Below are 17,248 nucleotides of genomic sequence, written 5' to 3' on the forward strand. Positions count from 1 at the left end.
TAAGAGTAGGGCTGCACGATTAATCGAAATCGAACCGCAATCGCGATTTGGCTTGTGTGCGATTATGAAAGCTCAAAGGCTGCGATTTTAATTAAATTAATAAATGCCCAGTGTGTTATGAAGAGCGGCTCTGTGATAAACACTGCTCCGTCTGAAAGACTGCGAGTTTGAGTCGCTTATAACGTGCGTTTGAAAAAGCAACAAGAGTCAAACATCTTCACAAACTAGTGAAGCGCTCATAAACCTGTTCAACAAAAGACGTTTAATAACATGTTTTACCTCAGTTCATATCGTCAGTCGAGTGTGTGTGAGCTGATGTGGCTTCTCATCAGAGTGAGGCAGACGATGCGTTATTTTATAGCATTCTATGTCAATCATCACTGCATTATAATACACTTTATTATTATGAAAATACCCTTGACGGCTTGAAGAACTCAAATACACCATATTGTGCTGCAGTTGTGTTTATTGTCGTCATGTTTAATCAAAGCATCTCTATCTTCTGTTTACACTGCGTTAGCTTCACATCATGGATTTCCTGAAAACTGTCAATTACTTCTCTGAGGCAAATGTGGCGGTTTCCGCTCGAGGGCGCCCTCTGGCTTTCAGTATGAATTAAAAACGTTTGGCTAATCAATAATAAAAAAAAATAATACTTATATATTACAATAACTCCTTAGGCTTAGACCTTTCTAATGTTTTTTAGTCATAGGCTGTCTGCATATTTATAGGTAACCCAGCAGTTTTTTTTTGTTGTTGTAAAATAAGTTCTTTAAAATATTACAAAAAAAATAATAATAATTAGTATTAGAATTATATTGTTATATTTATTCTGACATACTCTTTTTTTTATTTGTAATTATGAAAATGTTATTGTAATGGTAATATTTCTTATTTTTACAAATATTTTTAGCAGTAATAATAATAATCATAATAATTATTATTAGTCACATTAATATAAAAACACAAAATGTTATATACACACGCTTTTCATTTGTAAAAAATAATAATAACAATAATCGCATTTTAAAGCAGCACTAGGTAACTTTTCTACCTTCATAATATATTTTTTAAGACTCTTGTGATGATAAATCGACTTACAATAGGTTGAATGACACGTCTGCCATAGCCTGATGTGGTCTGTATCGTTTTTAATCGTACTTTTAAACTTCGGGTTTCGGGTAGTAACCCGAGAACAAAAAGAACTACATAATTCGACTGCTTTACGGCATATACGTCACTTCCACTGACACACACACTTCCTTACATTCGGACGTGCGAGCCCAACTGTGTTCGTCGGATAATATAGTCATGTCCGAAGCAACACAGACAAATAAGAAAGAAAAGGTTTTGTTGGAGGAAAGCAATAAGAGGAAACGAAAAAGTGCTGGGATTAAAGGCAGGACGAGGATCAACATGTGACCAGGGTTTGCTCGTCGGCGTGAGCTGAAGGAGGCGTGCCCAACCGATGCTGTCATGCTTGTTACGGTGAGCTACCACTCAAACATTGAACTGAAGTATCATATAGATTCTGTAAAATGGTAACCAATAGACTACTATAATGACGCTGGCTTGTAAACGTGAGCATCGTGATTATTTGGCGTTTGAAAAAAATAAAACCCATGAAATTATATTCATATGACATGCTGAAACATATGCCACTGACTGTAACGTTACCTGGGATGAAGACATTTCACACGCGACGCCAGAAGAACTCGAACTCCTCTTGCAGTGTTCAGGGGAACTGTTAGTGCTGCACCGACCCGTGGGACGCTTATATGAAGTTATTTGGCCCGCACCGCACCACTGTATATATTTTTACAACCCGCCGCGCACCCGCGACCATTAAATAGGCATACGGGGTCCGCGGGTTATGGGACGACCCGCGCATCACTTGTTCAGGGCTATCAGGGTTGTCATGTCAACAAATGCACGCGCGATGGCATCCCCTGTTGTAGGAGGACGGCTCTTACGACAGTTAGTTGAGGATATTATTTTTTCCAAACTGTAGGGGGACCCCGAGAGCAAAAGTAGCCAAGTGGGGCTTTAAATCGCAATTGCAATTTTACCCAGAATAATCGCAATTATATATTTTCCCCAAATCGTGCAGCCCTAGTTAAGAGCGTAAAGAGGAAGTTTAATTGGTTATTTATAGAATGTTGGACAAGTCACTGTATTCACTCACAGCGAGCAAATACTGTGCAATAATAAACAAACATTTTGTAGAGAAATTAAAACAGGTCGCACCTCAACAATTATTTGCAATCACACAAATGCTCCCAAATATTTTTTTGAGATCACACAGATTAAATTTAGGGCGAATATGCGACCAAAATGGTTGCAATTTTGAGCCTTGGAGCATGACACCATGTCCTAACCAGACGTGCTGCGATAAGATTCTAGCGACTAGCAGTTTGTAAGTCCACACCAAACATCCAAAATCTTATCCAATCAGAAGAAAGTATGGGCAGAGTGTCTCTACAAGCGTACTGCACTCACAACCAAATCAATCCAAAATCACAGCCAATCAGAAGAGCATGTGGGCGGAGTCTCTGCAAACAAACTGCACTCACAACCAAATCCATCCAAAATCACAGCCAATCAGAAGGGCATGTGGGCAGAGTCTCTCTGCAAACAAACTGCACTCACAACCAAATCCATCCAAAATCACAGCCAATCAGAAGGGCATGTGGGCGGAGTCTCTCTGCAAACAAACTGCACTCACAACCAAATCCATCCAAAATCACAGCCAATCAGAAGGGCATGTGGGCGGAGTCTCTCTGCAAACAAACTGCACTCACAACCAAATCCATGCAAAATCACAGCCAATCAGAACGGCATGTGGGCGGAGTCTATCTGCAAACAAACTGCACTCACAACCAAATCCATCCAAAATCACAGCCAATCAGAAGGGGATGTGGGCGGAGTCTCTCTGCTCACTCACAACCAAATCAATCCAAAATAACAGCCAATCAGAAGAGCCTGTGGAGGGAGTCTCTCTGCAAGCACACTGCACTTGCAACTAAATCCACCAAAAATCACATCAATAAAAAGAGCGTGTGGGTGGAGTCTATCTGCAAATAATTCAATGAAATAATTCAATGAAATGAAATAGGTGTCAGTCCACAAGGACGTTTAGAGTATTTGGGGGGTTTTCCTGTTTTTTGTTTAGTTCCTTTCTGTCTCTAGGCTGTCTGACCTGTCAATCATTGCTGATGTTGTGATTGGCTGTTCTGCTGTGAGGGCGTGCTCTTTCTATCAATTCCTATGCTCAATGCCTGTGGAAAGCGTTATTTAAGGGACGTGCTGCTGCAAAGCGAGAGCCTTTTGTTGTGTTTGTGTTACTACCTTTTGTATTGTCATGTTTAACATGCCTTTTTGGGTCTACTCAAAAAACTTCTCTTTTGGGAGTTGTGAACTCCTTGAAAAGAGATAATGGTTAAGTTCATCTAGATGGAGAAAAAGGGGTTAGGTAAGATATGTCACGTGATGTACATGGTGCACACTTAGGTTAATTTTGTTTGTCTACATACACTAGGTTGGGACTTTGTATTTTGTTTTGATAGTCAGTGTAGGGAAGTTTACGACGTCACAGCCGTTGAAGACTTTTCCTTTAATCTTTTCTTTTTAGTTTTGGGATTAGTTTGAAATGATTTAGTAAGACTCTTTTGATTGCATTACTTTCTTTTGTTTGGCACAATACAGTTTTCCCTTTGTTCTCCCTAGATCCTATTTTGACTTGTCTTAGTTTACCTTTCATATTTTATTTATTGTGGGTTTATTCATTTTGTGGTTTAATGTAGTTTATTAATTATATTGTACACTTTAATTTATATTCTTTAAATTATTGTTCACTTGATGTTATTTGTGTTGGTCTTGTTATTCTCAAGCACAAACAGTTATCGACAGAAATCGGAACTGATGTGAAAATGTTCCCCTTCTCAATCCCTAGATTGTTGACAGCCGAAGATGGGTCGTTACAAGGATAGGAGTTGTGTAAGCTCAGGTGAGAGTAGACGCTCTCACCAGTTCAAACAACAAACTCAAGCTCCTCACAGTTTTTTTCTCTTTAAAGGTGCCCTAGAATGAAAAATTGAATTAAACTTGCCATAGTGAAATGAGTTCAGTACATGGACATCACATAATGTGAGTCTCAAAAACCAATTGCCTCCTACTTCTTATGTAAATCTTGTCAATCAAAAACAACACGGAAAAAAAAGTGCTTCTCAACATAAACCCAACCGTGACGCAAGCGTTGGGGATCATTTATATGCACGCCCCCAACATTTGCATGTTCATTGTCAGGCGGAAATGGAGCGAATCATCGAGACTGCAGATAAACAAACTTCTCTCATGGACACATGTCATGTTCCAGACTGTGCAGTTCCAGGCTTGCGTGCTTCTAAAAAATGTCAACAGTCATGGTTGATGTTTATTATAATCGGGTACCACAACAATTTAATTAAAAATTGTTTGTTTGTTCGGCCCATTTTAAGCAATCTCGGCTCAGCGTCTTAAACTGAAGAAAATGGCAATTACAACTGTATTCCTGCAAGCAGTAAGTAGCGATTTTATCCACTTATTGACTGTTTAAACAATTTCTGATTAAATTGAAAGTTTCTTAGAGAGACAGCATTGTCTAGATAACGCAAGATGCTAGTACAGTAACAATAGATAACACCAAGTACCATACAAAACTAAATAGTGTGTCTAATGACAAAGGGTAATATTATTTTGTATTACAAAATACAACCGTAGATACGTTGCTTACAGATCGTTCACTCGATCCTTCTAGCAAACGTCACCATTTCCACCATATAAGTTAAAACGACAGTCATTTGACAAGGCTATTCATTTTGTAAAACTATAGGTTATATATTTATATTTTGAGAACTTATGTAAGCCTATGATGTTTTTGCATGCTTTCAGAGTACATCACAGTTACTGCGTAACGTTAGCCTACATTGTGACTAACGTTATATAAACATGCGATATCGTTGACGAAAAAAAACAAGTCTAAAATGTAGACTGGATGACACTTTAAACAGAACATGTCAAATGGAGATTGCTGAAATGCAGCTTACTTGTTTATTGGTGTTTTCAGATCATCCGTGTGAGAGAGAGAGCTCACGTGCACATGGTTGCCAGATTGGACATGTTTAGGTAAAACACCGGATAGTATACCAGTTTTTTCACAGAAAAACTCTGTTTGGGGGATTTAAAAGTGTCATTCAGTTGGTCTGTGTTCTGTCAGAGCCGTCAGGACTCACGAGCCACTTCGCTGAAATAAGCCAATCAGAGCAGAGCTCAACATTAATATTCACGACCCTTCCAAATAAGGCAAAAAAAAAGAGCATTACATCCTAGGGACAATTTATAGGGTTGTAAATGGACCTGTAAAACTGTATCTGAACAAATTTTGTCCTTAAAGGGTTACTTCAGCGATTAGCATATGGCTTTGTATCAGTAGAAACCCTGGAGAATATTCAAATTATTGTGCTTTCCCCCCTCATATCTCCCTGAGACGAGAGATTTATGCATTTTATTTCTGGAAAAATTCCTCCTATGATGCAAAATGACGATTTTTGCATCATAGGAGGAATGCTTGCCCAAAGGCTAAAGACTACAGCCAGCAGAGGGAGCTATTTCCGCATGTTTTGAATCTGCGCATGGGGGATGGGAGATTACACTCAGCTGGCAGGGAGAGCTCAGCTTGCAGACAGGATCATTTAAACGGAGCTATGGTGAGCAATGTAAGTCTTTTAACTTCTCAAATTCATTTCTATGAAAGTTAAGCTTGCAAAGGCATGAACTGAAACGCGTGCCAGACTGAACTGGCGTTGTGAATGTATGCCGCGAATGTAGTCGCGATTACCTCAGCTCTCATCACTCGTGCAGTTAGTGCTCAGGGCTGTGATACTCGCGCGGTGACTCACTCATTATATTGAACAGACACGTTCAGTTTTTAATTATAGTGTCTTCTCTAACTCAGTCACAGTAATGAAGTTGGTGGTGTTGGGAATGGCCTCACAGGGCAGCGAAGCATTCTGGGAATTGTAGTCTTTCATCCCCATGGGACAAAAATACATTTTCTGTCTTTTCTCAGTCTAGAAGGCACCAAATTCAAAAATAATTTCACATTTCTACTACATTGATGACCCAGTTTAAATACAGATTCATCTTCCCAGCGCTGAAGTACCCCTTTAAATAAGCCACATACCCTCTATGTAGATATCAGAGAACAATTTAACATATCGTTTCAAATCATTCTAGGACACCTTTAAAAAACTCTTGTTTTAGACTTCTAATTAATGACCGGTGTTTTGTTTTATCTTCCTTACTTCCGCGATCATCAATATGTCATGTGTTGGGTCAGAGGTCACCCGTTTCACATTGGGTCAGAGGTTACTTGTCATGTATTGAGTCAGATTTCACTCTTCCCCCAGAACTAGCTAGTGATTTTAGTTGATTAAATTATAAATATGAAGATTTTTCTTACACAGAAGGCCTTTATTATCCCCCTGGAGTCGTATTAATTACTTTTCATGATGGATGGATGCACTTTTTTTACTTTAAAGCTACACTGTGTAACTTTTTTAGTTTATTCTTAGCTAAAAACACTTAGTTCTTTCAAAAATAGATGTGATCATTAATGTATATTTACTTCTTTTAAGTAATAAAGTATTCTTGTAAGTTTATAATATGCCTTTGAAAATACATACGGGTGAGGGGTTTGAATGCTGGTCGCCATGTTGCCCCTCCATCTTGAAAGTACATTAGCCAAAGAGGGACATACCCGTAAATTCAAGCTTCGCCTTTCACGTTTTAACACTTGATGGCTCTGTGTCGAATGTGAAGAGGGGGATTGCCATGTTAATCTTGGACTAAATCAGCCACCGTAGGAGTAAAAACGAAATAAAAATTGAGAGGAATAGAAACTATTATTCACTGGATGGTCATATACCTTTACACCGCTAGATGGGGGAAAATATCACACAGTGTAGCTTTAAAATATCGCCTCCTATTCACTACCATTATAAAGCTTGAAAGAGAAATTATATTGATATATGTATATTTGTTTTTAATATGAAGAAGGCTTGAGGGAGAGTAAATCTTAGGGTAGTTTTAATTTTTGGGTGAACAGTCCCTAAACACTTCAATATACCATTAAAAAAAACACGAATTGTCTATTTAGATTTCATGGTGACTGGAGGTTTCAGCACATAACGACATATGAAGACATATGAAAGTACTTGATTACCGGTATGGTTTGAAGTGTGTGCTTTCCATCATAAATATCGTCTGAAGATGTGGCGCTCAGCTTCATGAACACACATGTCCAGCGGCGCACAGACACGCTTCACTCTGCTTTAACTGGATATTAAAGTGGAGCGAGAGAGAGAAATCCTCTCATTAATTTCTGCTCTGAGGGAGTTATGTCATTATAATCTGTGCCAAAAGCTCGTTTCCAGCCTCGCAAATCTGAGATCCACAGCAGGGTCACGCATCACATGAGGCCAGCGGATGGAGAGCGCTCTCTCAAGGTTCTCTCATAGTTACCAAACGTTATTAGAACATTCATATCTGGTCTTTAATCATTTTTCAACATTCAGAAAACATTCATGACGTTAATACAATGTTTTTGTAACATAAACATCTCTTCATTTCTGGGTCATGTTGTGATTATAATGTTCCTCTATGTGCCATATATTGAGTTCTCTGTAGCAAGCAATAAAGCAATGATATGCTGTCCTGAAGCTGCAAAAAAAAAAAAAAAAAAAATTGAAATGCTCTCAAACTGCTCTATTGAACATACTTCTGTCTTCTATTCCTCTTTTATTAGAAGTGATGTATTAAACTGAAAGGATAATTAAAAGCAGCAGCACTGTCCTGATCCATCATGCACATTCATCTCATCTAACAGAGTGTGCTTTATTAAAATGTCTCAGATCTCTGTTGCTATGGAGAATCTCTGAAAATGCATATTGAGACAATAATTGTCAGGGAAAAAAGATGGATGAAGAATAAATTAACTGCTGAGCTTTCTTACGAATAGATGTGAACGAGACCCGTATTAACAGCAGATTGAGGAGGGATTCATTAGCGACATCTAGTGGAGTGTCTCATTCACTACAGTGTGTCAGAGGACACCAGAAACTTGTGAATGAAAACCATCCATGTGTTTTTGTATATAGAGCATTTCATAATACGTTAGAGCTGCATGATTCTGGATAAAATGAGAAGAATGTATATTTTTCTTTTTTTCTTTTTTGTACAGAGATCAGGATTCTCCCTGCTAAACAAAATAACGTAATTTACTAGAGGTTCTGAAAAAATTATACAGTAATTGTTTGTTTGGCTATCACCAGACCAATCTCAATCTTTTAAAGACTCAGCGCAGTATAAAGTCCCGGCTGAAAAATCCTCCCTCACATCTCCCCCCTATTGACAGAAATGAGAGGGGGGGGGGGGGGGGGGTGATGTCATAGACAGTAAAAGAAATGGACCGAGCGATCCCATTGACGTCAACGGCGAAATAATGAAGTCAACCTAGGGGCACTCACTTCCTGATGGCTGAGCGAACTGCGCAGGCTCAGACTGAGCTTGAGGACGTAGATGTGACGTGAGCCTCCTGTCTGACAGCTGTGAGTCTTCTAGTAGATGTTGAAAGTGAAATCTGAATCACGTTGTTTAAATATTTTCTCCCGTTGCTTTTGGCTCACTATGGGCTTCTCCCCATTCTTCCCCCTTGACTTTATCAGACTTTATGTCTCCACGTCCCCCCGATTGCCTCATAGACAGTAAAAGATTGCCTGCGAGCGTCTCCTCAGGTCTATACGGTAATTTCTCAACTGTGCGACAGGGTCGCGTTGGTTATGACGCAATCGTTAGCCTATTTTTACAAAAACAAGGTGTAAGATACAAGGTAATGGAGCCTTTTATACATTGTCGTGTTTCTTTAGAAATAAACAATGGACAAATGGAGTCTTTAAACGCCTCAGATGTAAAGTTATTCACTGTCAAAGTGACTCAAAAATGAATGGGAGTCAATGGGATGCTAACAGCAGGTGATGGCTTGGTTAGCAATGGCAGCCCCTAGGGGTGGAACGCTTTCCGAGCGCTAGATTACCCCCTTGGGTGATGTGAGTATTTTTTAGCCGGGACTTTATACTGGTGCCGAGTCGAAGTACTCTCAGAAGTGCTATTCCGCCATACATTATAGTTCTCCTTTTTAATCCGCTTAGAAAAGCACCCCTTTTTATTTTGTGTCACCATACTTGATCGTTCAACTATTCATGTAACTGTATTTAAATAAATAAATTTGATTCAAATGAAATTGTGTTTTGAACTATTGACTGAATGGCTCACACATTAAGACTTGCCGCCACCTACAGGCGGTTTTATTTTCATATTTATACTTTGCATGGACTTTTTATTTAAAATATTAAACTTTTAAAGTTTATTTGTACATATTTCTAAATTCAAAAACGTACATGTAAAATATTCATATAACATTATTTACCGCATTAAACACTGTAAATGGGTCTAAATCCCACTTCAGATGAGCTTCTGTGCCACTTCTGCAGTGCAAAGATGGATCTTTTGATGCATATCTCATTTGATTTGAAACAGTCTGATTGTGTCTAATTGTTCTAACTGAATTTATTGTTTAAATAAAAAAAAAAAAAAACGTTTCTATTTAAAGCCCCACTTGGCTACTTTTGCTCTCGGGGTCCCCCTACAGTTTGGAAAAAATTATGTCCTCAACTACTGTCGTAAGCTGTCATCCTACAACAGGGGATGCCATCGCGCGTGCATTTGTTGACATGACAACCCTGATAGCCCTGAACTAGTCTCGTCTCATAACCCGCGGACCCCGTATGTCTATTTAATGGTCGCGGGTGCGCGGCGTGTTGTAAAAATATATACAGTGGTGCGGTGCGGGCCAAATAACTTCAAGCGTCCCGCGGGTCGGTGCAGCACTAACAGTTCCCCTGAAAACTGCAAGAGGAGTTCTTCTGGCGTCGCGTGTGAAATGTCTTCATCCCAGGTAACGTTACAGTCAGTGGCAGATGCTTCAGCATGTCATATGAATATAATTTCATGGGTTTTGTTTTTTTTAAACGCCAAATAATCACGATGCTCACGTTTACAAGCCAGCGTCATTATAGTAGTCTATTGGTTACCATTTTACAGAATCTATATGATACTTCAGTAAGTTCAATGTTTGAGTGGTAGCTCACCGTAACAAGCAGGACAGCATCGGTCGGGCACGCCTCCTTCAGCTCACGCCAACGAGCAAACCCTGGTCACATTTTGATCCTCGTCCTGCCTTTAATCCCATCATTTTTTCATTTCCTCTTATTGCTTTCCTCCAACAAAACCTTTTCTTTCTTATTTGTCTCTGCTGCTTCGGACATGACTATATTATCCGACGAACAAAGTTGGGCTCGCACGTCCGAATGTAAGGAAGTGTGTGTGTTGGTGGAAGTGACGTATATGCCGTAAAGCAGTTGAATTTTGTAGTTCTTTTCTTTTTCTCGGGTTACTACCCGAAACCCGCAGTTTAAAAGTACGATTAAAAACGATACAGACCCCATCAGGCAATGGCAGACGTGTCATTCAACCTATTGTAAGTCGATTTATCATCACAAGAGTCTTAAAAAATATATTATGAAGGTTGAAAAGTTACCTAGTGCTGCTTTAAATTTAAGAAATTTATAGATGATGCATACCTTTAATAAGATTGGAAAACATTGCTCTTAATGGTAAAAATGCCCCTTAACATTAATTTAAAGGGACAAATATCATCCTGTAAATGGAAAGTTATAGTTGGAATGTGTTTGATGGATTAGAAAGTGCTCCTATTTTTTTTTTTTTAGAACCACAAGTGCCCCTCAAGAAAAAAGATAGCGTAGAGCCCTGCAAGCGCAACTCAGCCGTCATTATGTTAAGCCCCGCCCACCGACTCTATACAAGATGTGATTGGCCTGACCAGAGTTTGGTTTTTACAGCTCAGAACTGTATTGAGTTGCTAGACGACACTCGCAAGCAGATTAGATTTGCTGCCGCTAGGGTGCGTCTAGGATACTCCAGCCTACTATACCACAGCAACTCTTCTACAATATTCTCGGAGGAGGGGTTTATGTAAATATAGGGGCAGGTGATATCACCAACTCTGGAGGAATGTCTGCAGTCCGTACCGACCGTTTGCAAAAAACAGTCAATTTTTTATATTTCATATAAAAATTGAAAATAGCATTTTTGTGCATTTTTCAATGGAAACTTATTTTGACACAGCTTCTGCTCACATATATCGCTCACGTATTGAAGGCTGCCACTGAATCTTTACTTTATAATGTGTTCCTGACCTACAAATGGAAATGTGCCTTGAAGGGATAGTTCACCCAAATATTACAATTCTGAAGACATATGTTTTGAAGAATTCAGGTAAACAGTTTTTGGTCCCCAGTGATTTCCATATGGGGAAAAATAATATGGAAGAAACAGTCAATGGGGACGAGAAACTATTTGATTACCAAAAATTTCTTGTGTTCAATAAAACAAAGAAACTTATACAGGTTTAGAAAAACTTGGGGGTAAGTAAATTATCTATACTTTTATTAAAAAAAATTATTAATGGGGGAACTATCTCTTTACAAACAAACACACAGAAAAAATGGTGTCAAAATTGTAACTTTAGGGGTACAACAGCTTGTCACTGGGGCAGTACCCTTAAAAGGACAACTTTGTACCATTTTTACCACAAAAAGGTTCATAGTGGTACCTTTGGGTTAGTTCACCCAAAAATGAAAATGATTTCATTAAAGGGGTACTTCAGCGCTGAGAAGATGAATCTGTATTTAAACTGGGTCATTAATGTAGAAGAAATGTGAAATTATTTTGAATTTAGTGCTTTCTAGACTGAGAAAAGACAGAAAATGTGTTTTGTCTCATGGGGATGAAAGACTACAATTCCCAGAATGCTTCGCTGCCCTGTGAGGCCATTCCCAAAACCACCGCTACTAAATCACTTTTACTTTCCTACCACCGCGTTCATCTTCATAAAATCAGTTCAGTCAAAGAACAGACACTACAATTAAAAACTAAACGCGTGTGTTCAATATGTGATTTAGCTGCTGAGGAAATGTCAGCTCAAACGCAGCACGAGTCAGATTATACACATCGTGATGAGCTAAATGAGGTAAACGCGTCCACGCTCGCGGCAGTAGTTCTTAGCGTGTGTTCAGTCTGGCGCATTTTCAGTTCATGCCTTTGGAAGATTAACTTAAATTTTTTTAAGAATTAACTTGAGAAGACAAAATACTCACTTTGCTCAGCCGGCCGTGCCGTTTCCATAAATGCCTGAGCCGAGCTGAGCTGTGAGTGCGACCCCATCCCCCATGTGCGAGTTGAAAACATGCGGAAATAGCTCCCTCTGCCGGCAGCAGCCTTTAGCGTCTGGCCAAGCATTTTACCTATGACGCAAATTGACGATATTTGCGTCACCGGAGTAATCAGTGCTTTAGTAATTGCGGAGTAATTGCGTCACCTAAGTATTCCAGAAATAAAATGCATAAATCTCTCGTCTCAGGGGGATATGAGAGGGGGGTGCACGATCATTCGAATCTACTCCAGGGTTTCTACTAATAGAAAGCCATATGCTAATCGCTGAAGTAACTCTTTAATTACTCACCCTCATGTCGTTGGACACCGTAACACCTTTGTTCATCTTCGGAACACAAATTAAGATATTTCTGTTGAAAGCTGATGGCTGAGAAAGGCTTCAGATAGGTCTCCATTGGCATTCAGTACATTCCCACTCACAAGACCCATAAAAGGAACTAAAGACGTTATTACAAAGTCCATCTCACTACAGTGGCTGTACAATAATTTTACGAAGCGGCGAGAATCGTTTTTGTGCGCAAAAAAATCTAAATAATGACTTTATCCGCCAAGTTATTGTCCTCCGTGTAGGTCTCGGACGTGAACTCACGCGATAGCGGCGCTCCTCCTCTTCTGGGTCATGTATCTGAACGGCGGATCTGCGTCATATTCTCGCCCATGCGTCGAGTTCACGTCAATAATTTGGTGGATAAAGTCGTTATTTTGATTTTTGTGTGCACAATAACTATTTTCTTTGCATTGTAAAATTATTGTACAGCCACTGTAGTGAGATGGACTTTGTATCGATGTTTTTAGTGCCTTTTATGGGTCTTGTGAGTGGAAATGTACTGAATGCCAATGGAGGCCTATCTGAAGCCTTTCTCAGCCATCAACAAAAATATCTTCATTTGTGTTCCAAAGATGAACGAAGGTCTTACGGGTGTCCAACGACATGAGGGTGAGTAATTAATTAAATAATTTTTATTTTTGGGTGAACTAACCCTTTAAGGTACACATTTGTACTCAAAGGTACTAATATGCACCTTTCAGGAGTAAAATAGTACAAAGATGTCATTTTAAGGGTACTGCCCCAGTGACAAGCTGTTGTACAAAAGGTACAATTTTGACACCCTTTTTTCTGTGTGAACGCTGCAACCAAATAAAGTATCAAGTTAGTTATGTAGCAGTTCTTTTACATTCCAGTTACAACTTACAGCCCCTATAGCCTTAAATAGGGCACTATTTGAGGGGACAGCCATTTGTAGTGGTATCCGAAACCAAAGTGGACATCATCGAGTGCAATAACTCAATCCCACAATGCACTGCAATAGCAAGTGTACAGCCGATGTACACTCAACGGCTGTTCGAATTCACTCACTCATTGTATGCACTTCTTCAAGTGAACTGTTTGTCTGGCTATCAAGCTCAATTTAAGATTGAACATTGGTCTGGGGAGTCTGCTCTGTATTTTCTACGGCACAAGAGGTGTGATAGAAGAGCATTATTCAATTGATTCTGTATGCAACTGGATAGTCCTTCAACCATTCAGACCATAAGAGGCGTGATCAACAGGCAACAACCCATCGTTTCTCTATCCGTCGTTATGTTAAACCCAATAGCGCACCAGGTGGATAAGCCAGTCTGACATTGGTTCCCGCAAAAGTGTAACAAAAGCAGTAGAAATGAAGGTACATGTTTCCAGACTGAGCTGCAGGGCGAAATCAAATCACTGGCAGATCAGGCTAGGTTTACCCAGTCTAGTGAACTGTATTAGTGAACTAAAGTAGGAAATAGTGATTGAGGGTTTATGGTAGATTTCGTATAGGATTAAATTCCCGCCCGAGGTACTGCGGTCAAGGATCGAAAAATAATAAGCGTGATTTCAAAATGTCACGAGTCGCATTGGAGTGACATCAACTCTTCTCTTCGATTGATTGGCTAGAGGAGGAATTGTCAATCTAGATCTAGTGGACCAATGGTGGCGCTTAAACCTGCCCTAATTTAAGTAAAACTCAAACTGCAAGATTTATGCTGCGTTCCAGGCAGGTTTTGGAGCCTGTAAATTATGACTTTAAACCACGACTCACGACTTTATAGCATTCCAGGCGAATACACGCCAAACTGACTAGATGAGTAGCTAGATGTAAACAAAGCATGGCGGACTGTACAGGGCTTATGCTCATTTACAATCATTTCTAACACCAAAGGTGCTTATGCCTTGCTTATTTGAGGGAAATGGTCAGCAAGGTAAGAGAGGCTGTTATACCTTTATATCCGTAGGGACTGCCATTGTTGTTTCGTGGGCTATTCACGGGTGGGAAATCACAGGTTTGACGGTCGTTCCAGTGCACTTCACGGGCAGAAGTTTGAAAAAACATTTTCGGTTAGGGGTTGCCTGGAACGCAGCATTAGAACGTTGAAAAAATAACAAATTGAAAAACTAAATATGAGCAGCAAATATAGACCCTTTTACAGCCCACGCGATCAAAGAGTTGTGCGCACATTTTGGCAACGGAAGTGGTGTTGATCCCTATAGTGCAGAGATGCCCAAACTAGGGCCCGCGGGCCAAAGTTGGCCCGTGGTAACCTTTGATTTGGCCCACCGAGGTCCGAGAGAGAGAGCCTACATTTTGAAATGATAAACGCTCAAACATTATAATAAGCATGCATGTTTATTTTCCGTCAGTGAAACAACTCACTGCAGCCTGTAAAACAATTAAACAATTATCAGTAAATAATGGTAACCCAAAGAGTATAAGAAAATTAATTATTAGTTAAAATTAGATTTAAGATAAGATTTGTAGATAGATTCCTAGCCTTTTCCCCCTTAAAGATGCGTCCTATGCCGGTCTGCGCTTTGAGATGAATGTGGGACATGAGCTGGATAGACACCTTTTCTAATATCTTTGTCTTCATGATGTTGCAAAGCAACACTTGTTGTAAAAGGGCTGAAGAGTGAATTTTATCTTCCACAGGGCCAAGACATTTAGGCTATGTTTGATTATGCACCGCTAGAAAAAGCGAAAGTAAAACCGCTGGGTGCACGTAAACTGCGCTATTCAAATAAACTTGACGCGTAAAACAGCTGGGTGCACGTGAACTGCGCTATTCAAATAAACTTGACGCGTAAAACAGCTGGGTGCACGTGAACTGCGCTATTCAAATAAACTTGACGCGCCTCAAATCTAATAACAAGCACAAACATAAAATTTAATAAAATAAAATTTGTCAAAAGGTATTCGTCCTACAGTCTTTACCATAGATGTGAATGGGTATAATATACTTAATTATACGCAAACGAAAGGAAGAAGCATTAATATTTTCCTGTGAAAATGAGTGCGACGCGAGTGAAGATTTGAGAAAAGAAACCAGATGTCCATCAAATCGGGTGACCAGAACGCAAAACAGAATTAAAAAGCTGGCAGATCTTAAATTGGGCTCAGCCCACCTCTCTCATCCAGGGCTGCAATGTTACATCTGCGAATTTATTTATTTTTTAAACAAAGTTTTGTGCTTTTACTCCTGTGGTAATATTCACGTAAAACAGCATTCACATACCAAACACTGGGTTAATGACGAAGATAGAGCTTTAAGTAGAAAATAGTTTTTATGTAAAGAGATAAATTAAAATAAAAAGTGCACAACTCTTCTTAAGTGGAAGGAAGCTACCTTTTTCCCCCATCACGTGGAAACTTGTGCGGGTGAGTCCTTATTTGGGTTAATAAAATAATGAAATTATAGTTTTTAAGTAGAAAATAGTATTTATGTAAAGAGATATAATTTACTATACTCTGTATTTTATCTTTTAATAAAAATAAAAATAAACGACGATATCATCGTCCATTGCAATGTTTTACTGTAAACATTGTCAACTGCTAATTTAGGGGATATCGCCCAACCCTATTTGCAAACAGTCTGTTCCTTTTTTAAAAGAGTAAAATATCCGTCAACATTATGAATCTGGATCATTGTGTATTTGACATTGAACCGTATTTTACATTGAACACTTGGGGATTGTTGCCCATTTAATTGGTCATTAAAATGCAACACTTTACAAATAAAACTGCATTAGTTAATCAGATTACATTTGTTTTATATTTATTGTAAACATTATGAAATGAATAAACCCATAGCAACTTTAATGTAGGCCTAATACAGTTTGATTTATGATTTTTTTTTAAATTACTTTCGGCCCACGTCTCTCAATCAAGTTTGATTTTTGGCCCTTCATAGGAAAAAGTTTGGGCACCCCTGCTATAGTGGTTCTAACGTGTTAGTAACTCCAAAAGTTTATCAAAACGGTTTCCCAGCATCAAAATGCCTGGCTGTTTTCGGTTGCACTAATCGCTATTCCACCAATGGGCTTAAGTTTTATAGGATTCCGACAGGATCACGGCCGTTTCAGAAGAACCGCCGGTACGAAGGCGATTAAACGCATTGATTGGAACGAGGACATAAAAATGCTCGCATAAAAAAATGTATTTGTAATACTGCACTTGAAACTTAATTATTTATAATAAACCTCCCAACATTGGCTGCCACTGGTGTGTATAATGTACCCCCCCCCCCCACCCCCAGATTATCATATCAATAATCACAGTACTTATCAATTTCATTTGTAATGATTTTATTAATAGTTTAATTGCAAAATAACCATCTGAGAAATGTATGCAAGCAACATAGTTGGGGGTCGTACATATTAATGATCCCAGTGATTGTGTCACAGTTGGCGTTATGTTGAGAATCACTTATTTTTCTGTGGTGTTTTTCATGCACAAGATTTACATAAGAAGCAGGAGACAATGATGTTTGAGATTCACTGTATGTGATGTCTATGTACTGAACTCTTATTATTTCACTA

The 17,248-nt window shown here is 39.1% G+C and overlaps 1 protein-coding gene across 2 annotated transcripts in view; it reads right to left on the reverse strand.

Annotated features, from left to right (window-relative positions):
- LOC137088921 (phosphatase and actin regulator 1) overlaps positions 1-17,248 on the reverse strand; it is a 58,957-nt gene that overhangs the window by 40,810 nt on the left and 899 nt on the right. The window lies entirely within an intron of this gene.

The sequence above is a fragment of the Pseudorasbora parva genome, chromosome 9, assembly GCF_024679245.1.
Source record: "Pseudorasbora parva isolate DD20220531a chromosome 9, ASM2467924v1, whole genome shotgun sequence".
NCBI lineage: Eukaryota > Metazoa > Chordata > Actinopteri > Cypriniformes > Gobionidae > Pseudorasbora > Pseudorasbora parva.